Genomic DNA, 11,955 nt, shown 5'->3' with positions numbered 1-11,955 from the left:
TGGGCTGGTGAGTTTAGAGTATGGGTTGCTGATGTTGAATGAATAGTGGGCTGGGTATTAAAATGTGGGCTGATTAATTGGGTTATTTATTTGGCTGAAATTGTTGATCCTTCCTCCTTTATTTAATTATATTTTGGGCTTCTAATTTTAATAACTAGTACAACATATACTATGATAATTAGTGATTAATATGTAGAAAATAAAAGACTTGATAAATTATAATTATTCTTAACGAGTACAAAAATCTGAAATAAAATGATGACGGACCCTTTTGAGATTTGTGACAAAGTAATGCTAGTAATGTCGATAGTAAAAAATAGTGAAAATGAAAGTATCGATATTAATAGTAGTAGCAATAAAAAATAATAGTGAAAATAAAGTGTTTAGATCGTCCATAAATTAGAAGCTCCAGGAAATAAATTGAAATAAAGGAGGGACAAAATTGGGTGTCAACAGTCATGGAAAGATAAAAGAAGTCATGTTGTAGGAATCATGCCTTAGAGAGGAAGGGACTAGCCTTACATACTCAGTACATTGCTCGTACTGACGTCCTTTCTTTTTGGACGTTGTGTTCATGCCCACAGGTAGACAGGGAGGTGGCCCAGATTCCTAAGAGCTACTCAGCAAATTTACAGGAGCATTCTACTATTCCGGAGGTGCCATTTTGATACATCATTTTGTGTATATGTTTGGGCACGACGGGGTCCTGTCCCGTCCCTATGTCTCAGTACTCTAGTAGAGGCTCGTAGATGATAACGTCCAAATCCACCCTATTAATTAGAATGAGCACGGTCATATGCAAATATAATTTACCCAACTATGAGTCGGGGTCGATCCCACAGAGAACAATATATAGGCGATTAGGAAAAGTAGGAATTATCATCAATAATAGCTATGCTAAACACTTAAAAGGTTATTTAGAGAGAAAACTATAACTAATTGTGAAAACGTAAACTAACCTGGAAAACAAGTAAAATGATCAATGGCCACAAGAATGGATACAAAGGAAACTACGCTCAAGTAACGATCCAATGTATTTCATGATTTACAACTAATGGTGAGTTTATATTACTTGGCCTCGGATAATGACTCTAAATTAGCTTCTTCCGAAGACTAACTAGACTACCTAATTGAATATCCCTAAAGCAATTAGGAGCATTAAGAACACCCGAATATGGCTACAAGTGGTGTCGCCTATCCCTAGGTCGATTTCCATTAGATGAGGGTTAACGCCCCAAATTCTTGTTAATTATTCTTTCCCAATCCTGAGTTTGCCTCTTCCGAGTTTAAACCGAAATAAATGGGCGAGTCCTAGGATTAACAATTCCCTTAAGAAACATTAAAGAACATGAATAATTAAAACAACATTAACTCACTTCATCAGGAATAAAAATCATTCAATACATAAGTAAAACAAGAGATTTAATCCAAACTTAAACAGTGTATACTTCCATAAACAAGGTTCAAGTATTGAAATGAAATACTACACACATAAATATTCAATAAATAGCAAGAGATGAATAAATGAGTAAAGAATTTCTCATTGGGTGCCGCCAAATCTTCTCTTCCAAAGTGTGAGGATGGAACCCTAGCTCTCCAAGACTTGTGTTGAAATGCCAAAGATGATAAATAATTTCACCAAGTCTTGCTTTTATAGTTGCCTAATTTTTCCAAGTCCAAAAAATGACAAAATATGCCCCAGATTTCAGTTTTTGCAGTTCTGCCCGTTTTTGCAAATCTGTCCCCTTTTTGCAAAACTGTCCAGTTTTGACAGTTTTGCAAATCTGTCCAATTTGGCCTCTTTTTGACTTTTTTTCACTTGGTTTCTTCCGATCACTTCTAAATCACATAAAACCTGTAAAATAGATGTAAACGATATTAAATGCACTATTTTCTCAATCAAACATAGCAAAAATATAAGATTAAAGAAGAGATAAGTTGGTAAAATACCAACTCATCAGTAGATACGTATGTGTGGGTAGTAGTTGTCTCATGGATACATCAGTGTATATTCTTATATATCATTTTTGCAGCCGTGAGGGCTTACGTATATCTACGTACTAGGTAATTTTCCAGCGCTATACGCGGTAATAATCACCCCATTAAGTTTAGAAATAACCCTTTTCTAATAGTTGAAGTATTAAAAATAACATTAAAAAAAAAAAAAAAAAAACTAAAGATATCAAGATGGTTCTAATATAAATTAGAAGATTTTGATATCATCGCATATCTTAAGAACCAGTAACTAATGATTACAATAGTCTTACTACTTGATCACTTCATCATCTACCGATCTTAACATTTATTCTTTGATTTAATTCACTTCTCATTGTTTTTTCTGGTAAATAAATTTTTTAATTACCAGTAACGTTACATGCATAAAAAAACCACAGCTAGACATTTCCAAAGCTACAACCGGATACTCCTATCACTTCTACTACAACTGATCTATCAGAAGAAGAAGTTTTACTTCTCACGACTCCTACTTAATTTGTTCTTCATGGATCCTTTGTAGAAGACCTCCTGAATGACTTTTGTGACTATTCTCCTTGGCTCCATCTGCTTTGCTTGAAAAAACTCTTTCCTCTCAATCCAAAGGTGATACATACAAGCAACAATAGTAATTAAACAAATTGTAGCCCTTGAGCCGTTTCCTCTAGCATGAACTTCAGCCCATCTCAATGCCTAAGGCCAAGACATAATCCATTCTGTTAGTCCTTGCTACCAATGTAGCAGTTTACTCCATCCTGTGCAGAAAATTCACATTTAAAAAATAAGTGAGTTATGCTTTCCATTAAGTTGTACACAGTGGGCATTCTCAATCAAGTATCGTTTTCTCTATTTTTGTGTACCCGAAATGTGTAGAAATTCAATTTCAGGGAGTACAAATATACTCACACTAAGAAAACTTCATCGTGTGAAGGTTTATTAAAATCACCACCGATTAAAATCAAGGGTAAGTTAAAATAAGATGGTTCCATTAACAAACAACATAACATACATTTCAACAGATAAAATATTAAACCATGTAAAGTGTAGAATTAAAATAGAAAAGAAAACGAATGAAAGATACTAAAATAGTATTGGTAAAATCTGCAAGGTCTCATGACATATTTACGGTATTTTTAAATTCCTGCAGACTTTTCTAGACATGAAACAAAGGTAAATTTTAAAAACTTGAGGAAAATGATAAATGGAGATCATGGCCTAAGAAAATGCCACATCAACTCTCTTATCGATATAGATAGATTGATTAACTATTCTTTGTTTTCTCTGAATATTTAAGTACTGTTTCAATTTGACCCAATCAATTGATTTTTTAATTAAAGATGCTTCAAATTTAATTTCTGCACAAGTATTATAATGATATAAAACTTGCAAAGAGGAATATCATACTAGTTCTTGTTTTCAACTTACCATTTGCTTTAATCCTCAAACATGTCAAATTACTGTAATTACTCGATACTCTTCTCCATACTTTGCTGCCTTGTCTCCACTTGGACACCACCCTCATCTCCTTACAGAGAAGAAAATACAACTTCTCTTTTGTATCGTGTCATCCTGCAACACCAAACTCAAGTTCAACCATTAACGGGGCTGGAATTACTCTCTTTCTTGAGGACATCCTTGAGAAATCAAGGCTAATGCCCTGAATCATCCTAGTAGTACTCTTACTTACAGATTGAGTATCAAACAATTGTTAAAGATAATTAATACAAGCTTAAATATGCTAAGACAAATAAAAAATATTGCTACACACAACGCTCCAAATATAATTTTTGCATAATAATAACTATGGCAAGAGCACCAATAAAAAACGAAAACTTTATGTACAGAGAGTTTCAGATGAAAAGGAGAAGAATGATTTCTTCTCTACCTCGGCTTTCATTGGTACTGAGAATCTGTATGTTCTGGTTTGATACTGTTGATGGTCGTAATTCTTCTCGGTTATTGATTTTTTTTTTCCGTAGAGTAAACAAACAGGCAACAACCTAGCAATTGGGAAAAGCAAACAACACATAGTAAAGCAAACAGTTATTTGCTTACTAATAGAGATGTTGTGGCTTGGTAAAAAAAAAAAAAAACGGAAGTTAAAAAACCAACAATTCAGGATAAAAAGAAAAAGATGCATGTGAATGTTGGCCAAAGAAAGGTGTCACCTCAACTCGTCTATGATCAATTTTATATAAATATATAAACACAGATATCAATTTTATATAAATATACCCCCAAAAAGGTAGCAACACATCATAATGAAGGAAGAGAAAGAGCACTTAGGAAAAAAGTAATAATACGAGAAAATTGAAATATAGATTATAATGTCGCTAGAAAAAGTCATTTTTCGATTATTACACTGTTGGTGGCATGTTAAATGCATAAGTCATTCGCAAATCAAAACGTGAAAGAGTAGAGCAAGAAATAATAATAGAGCACGACAAATTACTAAAAAAGTTGAAAATGTAATATAGGCTAAACTTGAAATCGCAATACTATAATCAATATTCATAGATATTAATTTCAAACTTTGTAAATGTAGATTTTACAATTGAACGATCACAATTCTTCAAGGCAGTTTATTCCGTTTTTATCATAGCTATACAATTGGATCAAGGTGTTAAACTGCTGTGAAAATATGTATATTGAACAAAATTATTTAGTTGAAAGTAGATGACGGTGTTGAAAATATATACTAAACTTTAAGGGCCTAAAAATAATAACCGAGTTGCATATGTTGAGTGCATTTTGGAGCCATTTTCTGAAGCTGCATCTCTATAGGGCATTTCGTCGAACACTCGATGAGTTTCAAAATAAGCATGCCGCGTTGTTTTTTTTTTTTTTGGTCAAATCTGGGTTGACGTATGAACAATATTTCAATTGGATAGATGAAAAGAAGAGAATTGTAGAGAGTAGAATGTGATTCAACACTTTGATTTGTCAGACATTAAATAATAATAAATCAAAGATAACGAAAACAGGAAAAAAATGTTACTCCACAAAGTTGCAACTATGGGAAGAAGTTCCTCGCAACAGTGCCATATAATTTATGGTGTTTCTGGCACTATGATTTGGTTCAGAAATTTTCTACGAGAGTGGTTAGTGGTGAATAAAACTAAAGAATAGAAGAAGGAGATTAGGAGACTGCCCTGTATTTTGAGAGGAACATATAAACCATTCAAGAACACAGAGGTAGAAATTTACTATAAAAATAAATGAAATAAAAAAACACCAATTAACTTGAAACTTTGTACCTTCGCATTTTTCTCACAAACCATAAACTTCTTCTGCTCTAGTGATTTCTTCTGTGATTTGCTACTATGGAATTGAAGATCTTGAAGTTTTGGTTTGAAATGGCGCGATAGATGGGTGGAAGTCTTCTGACAAATATATGTTTTGCGAAAGTTGGTGTGCTTCGGCATTATGAATTGGGTGAGTAATTTTGTAAGAAATTGATGACGCAGGGTTTTGTATGAAACGGCGAAAAGTTGCAGCTTTTGTTAGGAAACGACTGATCCCAAAAATTCTAAAGTTTGACTTGATGAATCGAAGAGAATGGAAGGAAGAACAAGAAGAAAGGGCGTATAAGCAAAAGGAAGTGCCTTTTGAGTTTTGTTGAATTAAAAACAGTAGCCGCGTTTGGGTTCTGTAACTGAAGGCTGAAGAGATCCCTTTTGACTTTTAATTTACTAAATAATTGTTTGTTTTTTTTTTTGTAATTTTAAATGGCAAAAAACTGAGGAAAAGGATAAATAGGTTTTATGGCCATATAGAGCGCCACGTCAGCGGGCCTTTGGCCTGCTCATATATATATATATATATATATATATATATATATATATGATTGCCTTGGAGGGTATATGTGTTCAAGTTGAGTATGATGATTAACATTTTGAGTGGTGCTCGGTAGTCAGCTCCGGATACCCGTCATGGTCCCATAGCCTGTTTGGCCAAGCTTATTTTTCCCCCAAAAGTACTTATTTTTTCAATAAGTGCTTATTTTAAAAAAGTGAGGTGTTTGACCAAGCTTTTGGGAGAAAATAAGTACTTTTGGAGAGTAGTAGAAACAGTTTTTTATAAGCTAAAAAAAATAGTTTTTGTCCAAAAGCACTTTTTTGAAAAGTACTTTTGAGAAAAATACATATAGAAGCACTTTTTAAAAGCTTGGCCAAACACTAATTGCTGCTCAAAAGTACTTTTTAAATTAATTGGCCAAACACAAACTGCTTTTAGCCAAAAGTTTTTTTTTTTGAAAAGTACTTTTGAAAAAAGTACTTTTTAAAATAAGTAGTTTTTAGAAGCTTGGCCAAACAGGCTATTAGTCCGATCGTGACAGTACTTTATTAATATGATCCAAATATTATATTTTCAAATGAGATGTTGTTACGCTGATTTGATCTTTCTTCGCTTCTTTAAATTAGGAACACCACTCTCTGTCTTTTCAACGGAAGTATTCATTAGTGGTTGCGAAGAGTCAATTCCTCAAATAGTCACTCTACTTAAGCAAATTATCAAATAAAGACATTTATCTTTTTTTTTTTTGTTCTTCACATGATCATTCAATTTTATATATTTGCCTTACAAAATAACAAGAGTTAACAGTCACTTTAAAAACAAGAAAAAAAGGGGCCAAATAGTCCCTTAAATTTGAGTTAAAACATCCCTTATTTTTTAACGTAAAACACTAACAACTTTTTAATTATACAAAATAGTACAACTTTAGTTCAACTCTAACTGTGGTATTAAAAGTAATGGAACACACAAAAAATTGTGACTGATAACTTTAGAAATAAATAAAAAAAACCTTTTCATTTTGATCAATGAAAAAATATGAAATAACCTATATGTACTCCATTAGCTTGGAAACTTAGGAGTTCAACAATAAAATAATGTGCTTTATTTATTCATTTTATGAGTGATCTTTATTTTGATTAAATAAATTAAATTAGTTGTTAGTTTCTTCTACACTATAAATTATTTAGTTTCTTCTACACTATAAATTATTGCCAGGAAATTCATAATTAATAAGGAAGAGGATGAATTCCTTCAAACAAAGAAACTAGGTCCTAATAGAAAAAAAAAATACATATGCAAAGATTATAAAGGGTTTTCGTAAAGAAAAAAATATTAGCTGCATATTGAAGGACATCATCATAATAATATAAATCATTTGACATCACATAAAATGAGAAGATTATATATCATCATTGTTTATTAGATTTTCTTAAAGTTTTCAATATTATTTTTGTCAATCTGGTAATATTATTTGCGTAGAAATTATTTCTCCCCTCCAACCCTTCTAAAAAATTTAAATATCTATCTGGTTGTTCCTCTCCTTTTTCTTATTTAAAATTTTTAGTACCTATTTCACCCTCGATGTTACACTCTTCATTTCTTTTGTACTTTTAAACATTTTTCTTAATTCTATATCAAGAACTTACTTATAGGACAAAAACAATTTGATTACAAAGTAAGAAAGTGATAAATAGTTGGATGACTATTATTATTCGGTGTGAAAAAATAAGGGATGTTTTAACTCAGAGTCCAAAGTTTGGCCCCTTCCCTCCAACCCTTCTAAAAGATTTAAATATCTATCCCAATTTCAAACAATGGTTGTTCTTCTCTTTTTTCTCATTTAAATTTTTTTATTACCTATTTCACCCTCGATGTTACACTCTTCATTTCTTTTTTACTTTTAAACATTTTTCTTAATTCAATATCATGAACTTCCTTACAGGACCAAAACAATCTGATTACAAAGTAAGAAAGTGATAAATAGTTGGATGACTATTATTATTCGGTGTTAACAAATAAGGGATGTTTTAACTCAGAGTCCAAAGTTTGGACCCTTTTCTATTATTTTTAAAGTGATCTTTTGCCCTTGTTACTTTGCAAAACAAATGTATAAACTTGAATGACCATATGAGGAACAAAAAAAAAAAGATAAATGACTTTACTAGGTAATTTGCTTCAGTTGAATGGCCATTTAAGGAATTGACTCCGGCTGTGAATGACTGATTTTTTCAATCTTTTTTATCTTGATTAGTAGGAGCAAGTTAAAAAGTTTAAAAAATATAGAACCTTCTAATCTAATTCGTTCTCCATAACCACGAGACGATCATATTAGAGTGATACAATATAATGCGAAATTGAAAAAATAATACAATATATACATTATGCTTTTGAGAAATTTTGTTTATTGCAAATGTATCAAACATGTATTTTTTTTTTCTCATTAAAAGAAGCATTGTTTCAAATGAGCATAATAATTTGTACTTGCCAATTTTTGGGGGGTGAAAATAATTTGCTTTAAAAATCAATCTCCCCCCTCAACTATGAACAATAGACATTACCCCTCCCCCCCCCCCCCCCCCAATCTTATGCAATGTCTATTTTACCCTTGACATTTTCAATCCTCTATCTATGTAATACCTTTTTATATATTTTTTTTGGTAAATAAGATTTTTATTAACCAAAAGAAAGTATGTACAGAGCTCAAAATGTTTTAATCCAAGCACATGGACAAAGTCCCAAGGTCCTGGTCCAATATTAGCTCAACAACTTATTACAACCACAGATCTCTATATGGGATAGTAGTCCAGTTGGGCCATTCTATACGCTAACCGTGGTTGCAAGCTTCCTCGAACCATCACCTCTTGCACTATCATCCTAATTAATATCTTTGGTGTCCTCTCCTTCTACTGAAAAACTCTGTTGTTTCTTTCTTGCCATAGGATGTAGACACTACCAGCAACCACCATTCTACATACTTGAAATTGAGCAGCTTTTCCATTTACCTGCGCGCACATCCATAACACCTCGTTTGTCCAGTCCATTGCCTTTCTTTGGTACCCTTGCCACATCAGTAGTTTCTCCCAAACTGCTGCAGAGAAGGAGCATTGAAAGAACAGGTGGTCTATCATCTCCGGTTCAGTTCCACATAGAGGTTGTTCATTTCTTTAGTCTATCTCGAGTGTAAAGCCTTCTATTAAGTGCTAGGTAGAGTATGAATACCCACTTTGGGGAGCCGTGATTGTTGCAAATAAACCTTCTCCAACATACCTTCTGGTGGCATCCTCTAAGCTTGAGGTATACTTGCTTAATGGAGAAGGTGGGAGCAGCCGTAAATTCTTCATTGTCAATTCCTGCTAACTCCAAAGTCCTAGTTGCTTTAAATATCTTTTTTAACATCCATGAGGCCTGTTGTGGGAAATAGTTCCACACACTTTGATTCTTGATATAGTATGCATGTACCCACTTTACCCATAATTTGTCTGCCTTTCTACACAAATTCCAGAGTAGCTTACAGACAGCAGCCTTATTCCAGGTCTGTGCATGTAGTATATAAAGTCCACCTGCTACTTTGGGTAAGCATAATTGCTCCCATGCTATCAAAGCCTTCTTTGAGGCAACTGTATCTCCTGTCCAAAGGAATGTTCTGCATATTGTTTCCACTGCTTTTAAAACCTTTTTTGGAAGGATGAAAATTTAGGTCCAGAAGGTTTGTATGGCAAAAAGAACAGTTTTAATAAGCTGCAATCTACCAGCATATGTTAGCAGTTTTGAAGTCCAGTGAGTGACTCTTCCCATCATCTTATCAATCAAGGGCATACATTGCATAACAGATAGCCTTTTAGTGCTTAGGGGCACCCCCAAATATCTAAAAGAAAGACCCTCTTTACTGAACTGTAGTTTATCCAAGACAGCTTGCTGAGTTATCATGTCTACCCCTCTAAAATAGATTGAACTTTTGCTAGTGTTTGCTATTAGCCCAGATGCTGCTGAAAACTTTAGGAAACACTCATACACTTTATAAATGGACAATTCATCACCCCTACAAAACAGGAGTAGATCATCTGCAAACCCAAGTTGGACAATATTCATTTTTGCACACTCAGGGTGGTGGTTAAAATCAAGATCAGTACCAGAGGCTTCAATACTCTATTTAGATACTCCATACATAGCACAAAAAGGAAAGGGGACAAAGGATCCCCTTGCCTTAACCCTTTTTTAGCAAGGAAGGCCTGTGATAGCTTCCCATTAATCACAATAGCATAGTTGACAGTAGAAACACATACCATAATCCATTTGACAAACTGATCAGGGAAGTTAAGGCTAATGAGAATTTGCTCTAGAAAGGGCCATTCCACAGAATCGTATGCTTTTTGCATGTTGATCTTTAACATACACCTTGGGGAGCTGTTCTTCCTACCATAGCCTTTGACCAATTCATGGCTTAATATAATATTATCACTGATTAGCAGCCCAGGAACAAAGGCAGTCTGATTATTTTCCACCAGTTTTTCCATGACACACTGTAACCTTCTAGTGAGAATCTTAGAGATAAGTTTGTATACGACAGTACAACAAGAAATGGGCCTATACTCTTTAACTGACACTGGATTCTTGACTTTTGGAATTAATGTGACAAGTGCAGTTTGTTTCAGTAGGTAGGACATGGTTTTGGAAAAATAGTAAAACAACAGCAGTGATATTCTTACCAGTGATCTCCCAAGACTTCCTAAAAAAATAAGCATTGAATCTGTCATGTCCATGTGCTTTCCCGTCATCAATGTCACTTAATGCATGCGAAACCTCATCAACAGTTATAGGACTAATAAGTTTCATTTGATCTGCTCTATCCAGGACATTTCCCATTTTCATAACTCCTGGATCAATTGCTGGCAAAGAGCTTGCTTTAGAACCCAACAAACTACCATAGAAAGCACATATTTCCTTTTCTATTTCCACTTGATTGATAAGATGATGGTATTAACTACCATTGATAAGATGGTCTGCTGATTTTGATATTGCTGCAGAAGTTCTTAAGACAATACCTCTGTGGGTAAAGTATCCCAATCTACCACTAAATTGTTGGGAAATGGAAACACTAAGCAGGATTAGTAGTGGTTTAGGGAACCCTTTGTATGCTGATGAATGCACCACTGCCGTTGAAAGGATTTCCTATGCGAGAGTGTTGGTTGAAATGAACATTACAAGACCACTGCCAGGCAAGGTTAAGGTTCAAGACCCAAATGGAAAGGTGTTTGACCAAGTTGTCATATACGATTGGAAACCATTGTACTGTGGTACATGCTGTCAGTTAGGTCATGATTGCTCTAGAGATAGATTAAAACCACCACAACAAAAGCCTGGAATAAATGAGCCACAGGAAATAAAGGATACTACTCAGCCAAAAGAGAGTTCCCCTTTGCCAAAAAACAAAGAACCAGGACAAGCACCAAAACAGAAAGAGGCTGGTCCAAAAACTCAAGGCCAAAAGAATAAGCAGGAATGGAAATCAAAGAATGAACAAGGAAAGGTGGCTGGTCAGATAGTTAGTGTTACACGCCCACCAAATGGGGTTGACTGGCCTGAAATCCATCAGAGGATCACTGCTAGGGGCCATATGTTTCCAGCTAGTAACAATGCAGTGGTTACAAAGAAGGGTGTGAGTGAAGTAAGTAACAACACAGAGCCGAGTAATGTGGGACCTGTTATGCAGATTGATGGCGGCCAAACAAGTACTGCCGAGGTAGACTTAGAGCCAAAATCCCCCAATATTTCTCAATGAGGCTGGTTACATGGAATGTGAGGGGTTTTAATAAGCTTTATAAGCAAAGGGAGATGGTAAAGTTTGTTAGGGAGAATAATGTACACATAATAGCAATAATTTAGCATAGAGTTAATAGAAAATTTGCACCAAAAATAGTGAAGAAAGTTTTTCCAGGGTGGACATGGGCTGATAACTATAATAGCAATGACCAAGGCAGAATCTGGCTGTTGTAGTACCCTGCTAGAGTCTCAGTAACAATAATTCAGTCTCAAGACCAATTCATACATAGCTTGGTAACTGTTGGAACCATTCAATTCTTATTTACAACAATATATGGTTTTCACACTGCTGCTACAATGAAATCATTATGGGAGGAGTTAGAAAAGATACATGCTGGTGCCCAA

At 34.2% G+C, this 11,955-nt stretch overlaps 1 long non-coding RNA gene across 2 annotated transcripts; it reads right to left on the bottom strand.

Moving 5' to 3' along the window:
• Positions 1 to 1,602: 1,602 nt before the first annotated feature.
• On the bottom strand, positions 1,603 to 5,630 carry LOC132614461 (uncharacterized). Of its 2 annotated transcripts, none has more exons than XR_009572309.1 (3): positions 5,250 to 5,630; positions 3,418 to 3,561; positions 1,603 to 2,747 (listed from the first exon to the last, which is right to left on the bottom strand). It is a non-coding gene; the product is annotated as an uncharacterized LOC132614461 (long non-coding RNA). The 2 variants fall into 2 exon arrangements; XR_009572308.1 differs by lacking the exon at positions 5,250 to 5,630 and adding an exon at positions 3,878 to 5,230.
• Between the last annotated feature and the right edge of the window lie 6,325 nt (positions 5,631 to 11,955).

Source organism: Lycium barbarum, chromosome 10, assembly GCF_019175385.1.
Source record: "Lycium barbarum isolate Lr01 chromosome 10, ASM1917538v2, whole genome shotgun sequence".
Classification (NCBI taxonomy): domain Eukaryota; kingdom Viridiplantae; phylum Streptophyta; class Magnoliopsida; order Solanales; family Solanaceae; genus Lycium; species Lycium barbarum.
Note: the sequence above shows the minus strand (reverse complement) of the source record. Positions and strands in the feature narration are given on the sequence as shown.